The following is a 13,118-nucleotide window of genomic DNA, read 5'->3' on the forward strand; positions in this document are numbered from 1 at the left end:
CCTGTGGTTTCTTTTGGGGGGGGGGTTTCGAGACAGGGTTTCTCTGTGTAGCACTGGCTGTCCTGGAACTCACTCTGTAGACCAGGCTGGCCTCGAACTCAGAAATCTGCCTGCCTCTGCCTCCCAAGTGCTAGGATTAAAGGCGTGCGCCACCACCCCCCAGCTGAGCCTGTGCAAGTGTCTGAGCCTCTGCCTGCACTAGCTATCTGAGAGAATAAGTATGCAGAAACCTCCAGAAGGGTGAGGTGGAAGAGAGAAAGAGAATGGTGTGGAGAAGGGCGTGGAGGGGGAAGAACGGCAACAAGGAGAAGATCTAGGAAAGCCGCGGGGAGAGAGACTGAGAGAAATCCAGAGGGGAAGGACGAGAGCTGAATGGCTTGTCAGCAAGCCATGCAAATGCCTTCGGGCATCGATGGTCGCAGCTGTTTCCTGTTTGTGTCCGGCTTGTTATTAATAGCGAACTCTCCACTTGACCCCTGTGCTCACTCCTCTCACCCAGTGGCCAGCAGCCCTTCTGAGCTACCAGAGCCCAGGTCCACAGAGACGGCCAGAGGGTCTTTCTCCTTCACCCACATCACCGAATGCACGCGCCTGAGTGAGAGGTAAGTTCCTCTTTAGAAATAGCTTTGTTTGGCACCATTTTTAGCTTTTTAGAACATTTGCAAATCAGTACTGTCCCACACACGTTTGCCGCCAGCCTCCCTTTCGCTAACATTCCACATTTGCATAGTGCACCTGGTTATAACTGGTGAACATGTACTCATATGACTTCATAGTTAGTGTGAAGGCGCATTTATAGTGTGATATGTAAACCTATAATAGATTGTGTAACATATTATCTATATAACACCAGTGTGTAAATGATATGTATGCTATATATTATATAATAGTTTAAAGCATAGGTATATATCAGATAGATTCTGTATGAGAGGAAACCTTTGATTCTTGGCCTTTCTCGGCGTAGTTTGCTTCACTTAACATGGTCACATCCAATTCCGTCTGCTTCCTGCAAATGATATTAATTTCACTCTTCCTTGTGGCTGACTAAAACTCCATTGCGTGCACGCGCCGGGGTCTCTTTCTCCGTTAGTCAGTCAGCGGACAGATGTGTCGGTTGTGCCCTATCTTGAGCTAGCCTGAGCAGTGCTGTGTTAACACTGGTGTGTCAGGGTCTCCGTGCTGTGGACCTAGATTGTGCCAGGGATTTCTGGGATTTGCCTTATCTGTGAGAGCATGCTGTATTCCATGCTGGTTTCTTGGGAGGACCATTCACTGCAGCTAGGAGACCTCTGAGACAGTGGGACATCTGTACAAGTTGTGGGTAGTCCCTTTGCACGAGAAATGTGTATATTCTCCCTAATTTACCTAATTATTCACCTTTTTATACTGGTGTGAACGCATGGACATTTGTTTTACATGTTGAGCTATCATTCAGTACTACGCTATTTTGCTCCGCTGATCCGGTTGGGACCTCTGGAACCTGCTGTTTTACACATGTCACTGTGGTCTTTACTGATGGAACCACAAGGTGCTGCCGGACCACTGCATGTGTCCCTGGCCTCATCTTCAGAACCAGCCATTTCAACAAGGAACCCTAGTTCCTTCTATCAGAGAGTACCCTTAGGAACTAAGATCTGCTGTCAGATTTTCTTCACCTATCGGTCTTTTATGTTGATCGGGCGAGGAAATAGCTGGGTGTGTTCCCACCTGCTCGCATGCACCTACTTATGAATATTTCCACAGGCATCCGCCCTGTGTGCCTCAGCTGAGATATGAGCTCACACAGGTGTGCCTATCTCTGCTCCTTGAACACAGTGGACCTTCCAGTCTTGCCTGCTTGCGGCTTCTACCTCCCTTTTCAATGGTCAGAAACCCACTCTCCAGGGCTTGGCATGCATTTACTTCATTCCAGGATAGATCTGAACCAATATGGGGGCTGTCCACATCCCAGCGTGAGAGGAAGTTACCCACGCAATTACCCTGAGACTCACCCTTGACTCATTCCACAGTCAGGTCACCGCCTCCTTGCCCCCCACTTCCCAGATGTGCTATATTCTCTTCTCACAGCCTGCCTTCCATCATAGACCTTTCTTCTCTCCAAACCACCTGAAGCGAGTTTTAAGATTACATCTTTTAGATTTTGAGGTTATAATCATTTGCCCTTCCCCTCTCTCCCTCCAAATCCCCACATACCCCTCCTTGCTCAGTTTCAAATCTATGGTCTCCCCCTCCATTCATTGCTGTTATATACATCTATGTATGCCTACATACCTATGTATATATTCCTAAATATAACCCGATTAATCTGTATAAGGCTACTTGTGTGTATGTTTTCAAGGGTGACCACTTGATTTTGGATAACCAATTGGCTTGCTCTTCCCTGGTGTGATGGTGTGTCTATGCTGGGCCCAGGGAATGGCACTATTAGAAGGTGTGGCCCTGTTGGAGTAGGTGTGGTGTGTCACTGTAAGTATGGGCTATAAGACCCACATCCTTGCTGCCTGGAAGCCAGTACTCTGCTAGCAGCCTTCAGATGAAGATGTAGAACTCTCCGCTCCTCCTGCACCATGCCTGCCTGTGCCATGATGCTGTCATGTTCCTACCTTGATGATAATGGACTGAACCTCTGAACCTGTAAGCCAGCCCCAATTAAATGTTGTCCTTATAAGAGTTGCTTTGGTCATGGTGTCTGTTCACAGCAGTAAAACCCTAACTAAACCACCTGGGGAAGAGTATAGGTTTTAAAAGTTGCTACAATAACATTCACTCTTTATTCTAACTTTCTTCTTTAAGAATTGATTTACATTTGTGAATGTGGTGGCTGCGGTGGTCAGTGTGGGCACCCACAGAGGCCAGAGGAAGGTTTTGAATCTCCTGGAAGTGGGGTTGCAGGCAGCAGTGATGTGTATGGCATGAGCATTAAGAACCTTTGGTCCTCTGAAAAGCAGCAAGCACTCTCAGCCTCTCAGCCATACCTCCAGGCCCGAGTTCTGTTAATTTTAAAGGACGTAAAATCACATATTCGGTTATTGTTACACATATAATCAACGCCACTTTTAAAAAAATCCATTATGATTTGCTTATTCTGCCCTAACTACTCCAAATCGTGTGGCAACCACTGGCTGTATCCCATCATACAGATTCAACTTCTAGAATGCTAGGCGGATAAGTCACACATAGTGTCATATTTTTCAAAGTCAAAATGGTGATAGTTTCTTGGTGACATACATTTAAAATGTACCAGGTTTGATTAATTGATAGCACATTCAGAAGGAATGGCTAACGAGCATCCCACCACATGTATATACTATGTCTATGCGTCCATCTATTGAAGGACATACTTATTGATTCTGCTAGATAGTTATGTGAAAACACCGCTATGAGTTTATCTTTAGGCCCTATGTGGACAAAGGTTTTCTTTCCTTCCTTCCTTTCTTTCTTTCTTCCTTCCTTTCTTTCTTTCTTTCTTTCTTTCTTTCTTTCTTTCTTTCTTTCTTTCGGCCCTATGTGGACAAAGGTTTTCTTTCCTTCCTTTCTTTCTTTCTTTCTTTCTTTCTTTCTTTCTTTCTTTCTTTCTTTCTTTCTTCCTTCCTTCCTTCCTTCCTTCCTTCCTTCCTTTCTTTCTCTCTCTCTTTCGTTTGTTTGTTTGCTTGTTTGTTTTTGGTTTTTCGAGACAGGGTTTCTCTGGGTAGCCCTGGCTGTCCTAGAACTCACTTTGTAGACCAGGCTGTCCTTGAACTCAGAAATCCGCCTGTTTCTCCCTCCCAAGTGCTGGGAATAAAGGCATGCGCCACCACCACCTGGTTGACAAAGGTTTTCAAATCAGGACGACACACACTTAGAAGCACAGCTGCTGAGCTACATGGTGAGATTGCCCTCACCTTTCTTCCTCATGGCTTTTTAAAAAGGAGAAAAGCACGGGGCGTGGTGGCGCACACTTTTAATCCCAGCACTCGGGAGGCAGAGGCAGGCAGATTTCTGAGTTCGAGGCCAGACTGGTCTACAAAGTGACAGGACGGCCAGGGCTATACAGAGAAACCCTGTCTCGAAAAACCAAAAAGAAGAAGAAGGAGAAGAAGAAGAAGAAGAAGAAGAAGAAGAAGAAGAAGAAGAAGAAGAAGAAGAAGAAGAAGAAGAAGAAAAGCGTTAACCTTAGGACTGACAGGTGACATGGACTACTGTAGGGTGCCGCCATGAATGTTAGGGAGAGGGGGCGAGAGTCACAGAGGAAGAGCTTCGAAACTGACAGGGGAAATGGAAGGTCACCTTAGAAGAGCAGAGGAAAGGCCAGAGACACCGGCAGCAGGGAAGAGACAGCTGCTACTTTCAAAATGTCAGCCCCCGGGACAAGCCCAGGGGCCTCGAGGCTTTGGAGAGCCAGTGACTCTTCTCCCAGAGGTCAGCGGTGGAGATAAATCCGTATGACTTCAAGGGCCAGGTTTCATCCTGAGAGAGAAGCTAGTGTTGCAGTCTTAGGGCCTGAAATCATGGAACAACCACAAATCAAGTCCTAGTTCAGCTTGGCACAGCTCCAGTGAGAGGGAAGGCCAGCGGGGAGGGCACCACAGAGAGCCAGGTGCTGAACAGGCCAAAGGTATGAATAGCAGAAGGCTCCAGTCGAGCAAGATAAGGAGCCGTCTGCCAGCTGGAGCATTCCTGGTAGACTGGTAATTACTATAGAGGCTGGCTACACAGAGCCTAAGGCCACCGGGTAAGTCAGCCTCAGTGTTGGTCCCTGACAAAGCCTAAGGACTTCTAAGCTCTAGTGGTGAAGCTACAGCTCCACCATCCCTTTATGATAAAATCCCTAAGGAAGCTTGGAAGAGAAAGACATACCTCATCACAATAAAGGCTATGTATGTGAGCTGGAGAGATGGCTTAGAGGTTAAGAGCACTGGCTGCTCTTCCAGAGGTCCTGAGTTCAATTCCCAGCAGCCACATGGCAGTTCACAACCATCTGTAATGAGATCTGACGCCCTCTTCTGGCATTCCTATGCAAATGCATAGAGCATTCATATGAACAAATACATATTTAAAAAAAGTAAAGGCGATGCAGTAAAGGCAACGCATGAATTATCCATAGCCGGTGGTATTCTAAATGATGAAATCCTGTGAGAATTGTTTCCAAAGTCAAGGAAATTGGCAAGGGTGCCCAACTCTCTTTATTCAATGTTATACTCACTGTCTCAGCTAGAGCAATGAGACACAGGAAAGAAAGAAAAGGGGGTACACACAGAAGAGAAGAAGCCACACTGTCCCCATTTACAGGCTCCATGATCCTATGCTCGACAGACTAAAGACTAAACCAGAGCACTATTGGACCTGGGAGCATTACTGTAGGATATACATCAAAATTCATAAATACGTGGGAGCATTTCTGACAAAAAAAATCAGGAGTGGGAATAACATTCATGATAACATTAATTAATTAGTTGATTAATTAATTAATTAAAATACCTAGGACTCACTGTCACCAAGGAGGTGAAAGAACTCGACAGCGAAATCTTCAAGGCACTGAAGAAGTTGGAGAGAGTGTTAGAGATGGAAAGACCTCCCATGCTCCTGGATTGGCAGTGTTAATACTGTGGGGATGGCTACAGTCCTGAACGTAATCTACAGATTCAATACAATCTCCACCCAAAGTTCCAATGATGTGTTTTCACCGAGATAGAGAACCAGAGATAGAAGAAAATTCTAAAATGTAAATGGGATCACAAAAAGATCCCCAAGAATCAAGGCTACTCGTAGCAAAATCGGTACGGTGGCAGGGTCACAAGACCTATTCTCAGGCTGTTTTACAGAGCCTTGGTGCCAGCACAAAATCGTACACGTGCTACAATAGAAGCAAGACCTAGAAACAGCCCACTGTGTGTGTGTGTGTGTGTGTGTGTGTGTGCACTTAGTGTTGACAGTTTTTGACACAAAAACTTTCTCTGCTTCTTCAGTGCTGGACTTTTGTGTGATTGTTGGGGATCCAAACTAAGGTCCAGGATGGCCTAGAAGTCAAAGAGATCCCCCTGCCTCTGCGTTGAGCGTCAATATTAAAGGTGTGTGCCACCAAACTAGCCTTACAGCCACCAATTTTTGCCAAAGTCTCAGAAACCTTTATCGGAGAAAAGCCACCTCTTCAGCACAATGGTGGGGAACCGTATTCCCATGCTTAGGACAATGGAAGTGATCTGTAGTTTCCACGGAAGACAAAAATCGATACCCTGGGAGCCTCTGTGATTACGCTATGTCACTTAGCACAGCAGTTACAAGGTTAGCCCGTGCCATACAACTTCCTTACAGAAAAGAGATTCCGCTGCATCTAAACATATCACAGTGTGTCTGTCCACTGGGGTGGCTGCTCTTGGCTGTCCCCTTGACTACATCTGGAATTAACTAGAACCCAAATGGCTGGGCACCACTGTGACTAATTTTTCATCATTAAATCATTTTAAGTGGGAAGACCCACTTATAATCTGGATCTTTAAGGTGGGAGGGTCCATCTTTGATCTGAGTCACACCTTCCGGTGGTAGCCTATAGAAAGGACATGGATGGAGGAAGCTTGTTTGTTCTCTTTGTCTGCTTACTCTCGCTCTCACTAGTAAGTCCATTCCTTCATGGACATTAGAGCCTGCCCCTGAGAGATTGTGGCATCTACTGAAGATCAGCTGAGACATCCAGATTTGTGGATTTAAGGGAGAGAGAGAGAGAGAGAGAAAAAGAGAGAGACAGAGACAGAGACAGAGATTGATTCATTGTATAAGTTTGTTCCTCTAGAGAATTCTACTGTATTTGTTACTAGTTTATAAAATTAGAATGTCTAGTCATTATTAAACTGGCTTTAGAAACTCTATTCTTTTGCCATTGAATTGACTTTGTCAAAACTCAATTTGCTGCATTTGTGTTCTCTCTCTCTCTCTCTCTCTCTCTCTCTCTCTCTCTCTCTCTCTTTCTCTCTCTCTCCCCAACCCTTCTGTTCCCGTCTATCAGTGTATCTATTCTTTCAGCAGTAGCGCACTGGCTGAGCCCTGTAGCTTCAGGATGAGATTCATAGAGAAAATCCCCCCTTATGTTTGCTCTTTCCATTTTGTGCAGGCTATTTGATGGTTTGGTTCGTATCTTGAACACTCTCTTGTTCAGACATCCCAGAATAGAGCAAAAAATCAACTAGATGCTTTCCAGAAAGAAAACTAAAGATGCAATAGCTGATGAAGCATGAAAAGCACCAGAGAGCGTTGTCAAAGACGGGAGAAAGGACAGAAACCTGAAGAGGCTTTCCACTCTAAACAGTGGTGGGAAATGGAACATTATTGATTCTACCCTTGAGGATTGCCATTCCAACACCTGAGTCAGCTCCATGCTGGTTTGTAAGACTATTAGCCTCTTCTCATCTCTCTCATGACAGTTCTAACGTCCCTAAAATTAATACACAAACACTTCTAAATGAGCACATTCTCTATAAACAGAATAACGTAAGACACAGGATGTCAACTTAGCAATAATGTCCGTGACAGGAATCACCACACAACAGTCTACTGCACTCCCCATCAGTTTCACCGCTGTATAATGCACAGAGCTATTTTACTTAGTTGTAGTGAAAAATGAAAGGGATTAATCTGGAGAGTGAATACATTTAAACATGCCTGTGTTTTTGAATGGGTACTAATGTGACAGAAGGACTGTTACTTTGTCCTGATCCCACCCTGGCTCCATCTGTGCCTGCTTCCTGCTCTCAGCCCTCACCCCCTGAACAGTCATAGCCACCTCCGCAACACTCTCCAGACTTTTGGTGACCCTGCAGGTGCACAACCAAAAACAACCTGCTGCGTGTATAGTCTAGGCAAATTGTTACCAGTTTCTCCCCACTTACACCTGACCTTGTGGTTTTGTGGTTCTTGCCTTTGTAAACATTGTCACCATGAACTTCCATGCCAGGGGTTGTTCTGAGGTCGTAGCCTGCTCTTGGTCACTGGCTTATATAAAAGACCCTGTTTTGGCCTTCTGTGTGTGGTGGTCTATAACTTTCTTACCTGGATATATTGAGGCCCCAGTGACATTTTCCCATACATACTATAGGACTCAGACCTCCCTGGCCAGTGGGGAGGTTGTAGGGGAGATATCCCCTGAAAACATTCCAGGCCCCTACCACTGAGCCCAGAGGGGTCTGGAATGACTGCCCTATCCTGGACACCAAAATGGATCAAATCCTTCTGACGGACATTCCTAGGAGGTAAGTCTGTACACTGAAGTCGGTTCTAAAGAGATTAGCCTCCCCGGCACATATGCAGCAGAGGGCTGCCACGTCTGGCCTCAGTGGGAGAGGATATGCCTAATCCTGAGAGACTTGATGCCCCAGAGAAGGGGAATGGGGGTGAGAGTGATCTTTCAGAGGCAAAGGGGAGGGGATGAGGGAGGAAGAAGGCAACATTTGGGATGTAAATAAATAAATAAAATTTGGCTTCTTGAAGAAGAGCTTTTTTAAGGTCTAAGGAAGATAGGTCTCTTGGGAAGCCCTCTTTTAAAAAAAAAACAAAAAACCAAACATGTCTTTTTAAAAATATTTTTTTACTTTTTATTTATTTTATTTTTATGTATATGAGTACACTGTTGCTCTCCACAGACACACCAGAAGAGAGCATCAGGTCCCATTACAGATGGTTGTGAGCCATCGTGTGGTTGCTGGGAATTGAACTCAGGACCTCTGGAAGAGTAGTTGGTGCCCTTAACACCTAGAGCCACCATTCCAGCTCCTGACAAGCCCTCTTTAAGATTTGGAAAGGAAATACCTGACAAGGAGCCTTCTCATTCTACATTGGGATGCTAACGGCAGAGATTCTACCTCCCAAATCTGTACAGAGACCAGGGTTTGAGTGGCTGGGTGGCCAATTGTGTGAGTGATGAATGTGGTCTGGACAGATTCTGACAGGAGAGTCTCAGTTTCTGTTATTAGTGTCTTGGTCTCACCTTGTCTCAAGGACAGGAAAGCTGGTCTGTTCTTTAAGCTCTTTTTGTCTTAGTGCTAACTAGAAACCAACCCAGACTATGTGGCTCACCACTGAGGGAGAGACACACTGATTTTGTTGCCTGTGACCCATGGGTGTTGCTAATCCCTTTCTGGGATTACACTGTGAGTTCCAGTAAACTCTGATTCTATCTGGTTTCTGTTTATCTCTCATCTACAGATGCCATAGTTGTCTCTTCCATTTCCTGAAGTGGAAACTTAAGGGTTCTTTGGAAAGTCAGTTGTGTTGGATGGCGTTTTGCTGGGGCAAATGCGTGAAGGAGTGTTTTCCTGAAGCGGACACAGGTAAAAGGCTAAGGCAGACTTGTGAGGGAATGTTTGGCTGAAGCAGACACAAGTGAAAGGATATTCTGCTAAAGTAAGCACTTGAAAGGACACGTGATGAAGGATTCTTTGCTAACGACACACAGGTAATTGGTCTGCCTTGCAGAGTTGAGCTACATTTTTCGGGACTCCATAGAGAGAAATTCGCAAAAACAAAAACAAAACAAAAAACAAACAACAACAACAACAAAAACCCTTCTGGTGGTGTGCTGTGGCTTGCTGCGGCTTTTTGGCCACTTCCTCAGACTGGGGCTGACTGACAGTGTGATGTCAGCCGAGATAGACTCACATGGAGTTTTGCTAAGTCAGATCCACATGCTGAGGCAAGACATGTGCTGACACAACACCCACGGAGGACACATGATGTCTGGAAGGAGTTTTTAAAAGGACTCGAAGGACAGTGGCAGAGACTGAGCTAGGCATGCTAGTACAATCTGCAATGCTTGTTGGTCTCGAGTCTTCGATGATCTTTGCTTCATTGAAAGAACCAAGGCCAAGGGCTGGCGGTCTCTGCTAGATAGTGCCACCACTGCTGATTTCTGTTTGGCTATCTACCTCATTTTCTACCTCATTATCTACCTGGTCTACCTCATTTTCAGGCTCCATTTTCCTGGGTCCCACCACTGATAGAGCGGTGATACATGGGAGGTCATGGTGCTAAGACTAAGTTGCTGTCCAATGCTCAGCCGTAAGCAGGATCATAAGCCATATCACCCCCTCCATGGTTTAGTGGACACTGTAGATGCAGGGGCAGAAAGAATGTAAGTGCCAGGTGTGAAATGTTCACATACGCGCATGGTATGCACGAATTCCCAACAGCTATGGTTGCTCGCACAGATCCTGCACAAGACTCAACTTTGGGAAGCGAATGGCGGTGGGAGGCTACTGGAGAAGAGGAAGCCATCATCTTTAGTGATGTAATCACTAGCGAGAGGATTAGTGGAGAGCATTAAATCTATGTCCATGAGAAGGGCCCTGTTTAAACCCAGTGGGTCACAAAGAAAAAAAATAAAAAAACAAAACAAAACAAAACGCCATGAAGTGGGGTTGGGGCTTGGAAACAGGAGGTGAGGGACAATGGAAGTCCAGCAGGAGTGATAATCATGACCAGAATGTATTCTACACATGCATCAAAATGTTTAATAAATTAAAAAATAACACACAAACAGGCCAACTATCATCTCTCTTGCTCCTGTGAGACTGTAGACCAGGTGTAGTGTCTGCAGTTCCAGATACCGTGACTAGGAGTGACTTAAGTCACTGTCAGGCTCCCTTAGGTAAATATTTTCATAAACTTATGGGAAGAAAGGACTTTGAGACATGACTTGGTATTATTTCCGTTACATTTCTTTCCCAGATTCACAGAAAAATGACTCTGGATCTCTGGACTTGTCGGAGTAGGGCCAATCATCCCAGGCATCTTCTGCCATAACACGGTGCTATCCTTAAACTCCTTCCCTCGGAGTTCAGTTTCTATGTGTTACAATGTCTCAATCCCCAGATCCTGCTCAAGTGCTGACTTGCCTCTAAACAGTGGAGGCCCGGCAGACTGCATGTAGACATTTTCGTGGAAGGGGATTTCATTCAGGATGTTTTGTCCTGGAAGAGGTTTATCTGAGGGCTATTCTGAGAATGAAGTAGCTGGAGGATGCAAAGCCTTGGAAATCTTATCATTAACTGGACACAAAGGTGGACTTCTCTGTACATGGTCACATGGCTTGTCTGCCACGCCCTGAGATGGAATTCTGGGAAGGACCCAGCGCTTCCAGGGACACATGAGGATGGATGGGAGGCAATGTTTAACATGGACTACAATGATGAACTGGCTCTCTAGGTGACTATGCAAACTTGGCAAATGGACTGGATGACCAAGGTAGTTTAGTGGAGGTGTCATCAAGCCTCCCTTGCATTATCTAGAGCATCTATATCTCCTGGAGTGTGGAAAAGATGATTAAAATTTGTCTCGTTGAGAAAGAAATCAATGACCAATGCTGAAAGACTTTGTCTCTGAGGACAGAAGTATCTGCCTGCAGCCAAGATTTCCTTCCCATACCAAACGAGCTGTCTGTAGTTCAGTAGTCTGTCACTACCAGTGGAGTGTTGGTTGTTATATTCTCAGGGTAATCAAGACATTTGACATAGCAAACTGGCCTTGCTCGCCTTTGAAGACGTCTCTGCCCTGCTGTTTGACAACTGTTAGCGATAAACCCAGGTATAGCCAGCCTCTGCCAGAGGGTGTGACATCAAAGAGGGTACAGCTTTTCTCGAAGGTGATGCACCTTGGATAAGTGGTAACATGGGTAAAATGACACAGGCTCGATCATGTCAGCCGTGGTCGGCCACAGTATTTGTTTGGTGGTGTGAGAACAGCTGATGCCAAGATTGAACAGCACTGAATTTGGTGCTAGGGCTGTGGGGGTTCTGGTGTCACCCACGCCTGTGGCAATTTACCGAGTGATTCAAAGTTCACGGCTAGGGTATTATTGCCCAGTGTACAATCACTCGTGTGTACTTACCAGTGGCTGGGGCTGGAGCTAGGAGGGCTTGCTTTACTGACTTACAATGCAGAGCGCTAACCCCCGTGCACACCAATGCGGGCACACCACTGACTCCATCTGTATTTGGTTATGCTGATTAGTGTTAAGAGACTAATCTGGAGGCTCATCTTTCTTGAGTGGAATATTGGTTTTAATAAAGCTAGATTATTTTGTGAAAGTTCCTGTAACCTTTCCTTATTGCATTTCTTTTCCATCCGTTATATGGACATTGCCTATTTGACCACACTTTGTTCATGAGTCTTAACCGCATACCTTTTGAGTTTGTAAATTTTTATTGACATAAGCACACTATACAGATTAAATTGAAAACCTCCCGTTATATAAAAATGGAAGATGAAAACATGGGATTACTTGTTTAAAACTGCCAAGGGGTTAAGTAACCCAAGGTCTTTATCCCATGATTTCTTCTTTCTTCTTCTCTTAATGTGGATTTTGTTTTGTGTTACATTCATAAAAGACAGATTGTAGCAGTTATTTCTGATGAACCCATAAAAATGTATACATTGATGGATCACCTTTCATTTTCAAAGCTGCTGCTATGGGTTTGTTTGTTTGTTTTTGGTTTTTCGATGCTATGGGTTTCCATCACACTGTGAAAGGATGGTTGCTTGAGCAACTGCAACACAGTTGAGAATTTCAATGAAGGTATTTTTATGTGCACCATTTGTAGATCTTAGCAAATCTCTTTTTGAGGGGGGGGGCTGGAGAGATAGTTCAGGTCAGTTATTAGCATTTCTCTTCCAGATGAGCTAGGTTTGAGTATCAGCAACAACAAACTGGCTCATAACCCCACCTGGAAGTCAGCCCCAGACATCTTGTCTTCCTCTTCTGGCCTCCATGGGCACTGCAAGAATGTGGTGCAGACATACATGTAAGCAAAATACCCATATACATAAACAATAAACTAAAATGCTGTCTGTATGTACATGTCTGTTCATGGGGCACTTCTCTGTTGTGGTGTATGCATGAAAGTGTGTGTCCCACAGTGCACAAGTGGGGCCAGAGGACAACCTTGGGTATCCGTTCTTGCCTTCTACACTCTACAGGTAGGGTCTGTTGTCTCTGACAGCAGGCTAGCTTCTGAGGTCTCTCCTGTTGACACCTCTCGCCTCTCGCCCTGGAATTACAGATGCCTGCTATGGTGCCCAGCTTTCTGTGGGTTCTGGGGAGTCAACCTCAGGTCCTCATGCTTGTGTGGTAAGCACTTAATGAGCCACCTCCCCAG

This window comes from Mus caroli, unplaced genomic scaffold (genome assembly GCF_978045245.1).
Source record: "Mus caroli unplaced genomic scaffold, Mus_caroli_1 scaffold_16, whole genome shotgun sequence".
NCBI classification, from domain to species: domain Eukaryota; kingdom Metazoa; phylum Chordata; class Mammalia; order Rodentia; family Muridae; genus Mus; species Mus caroli.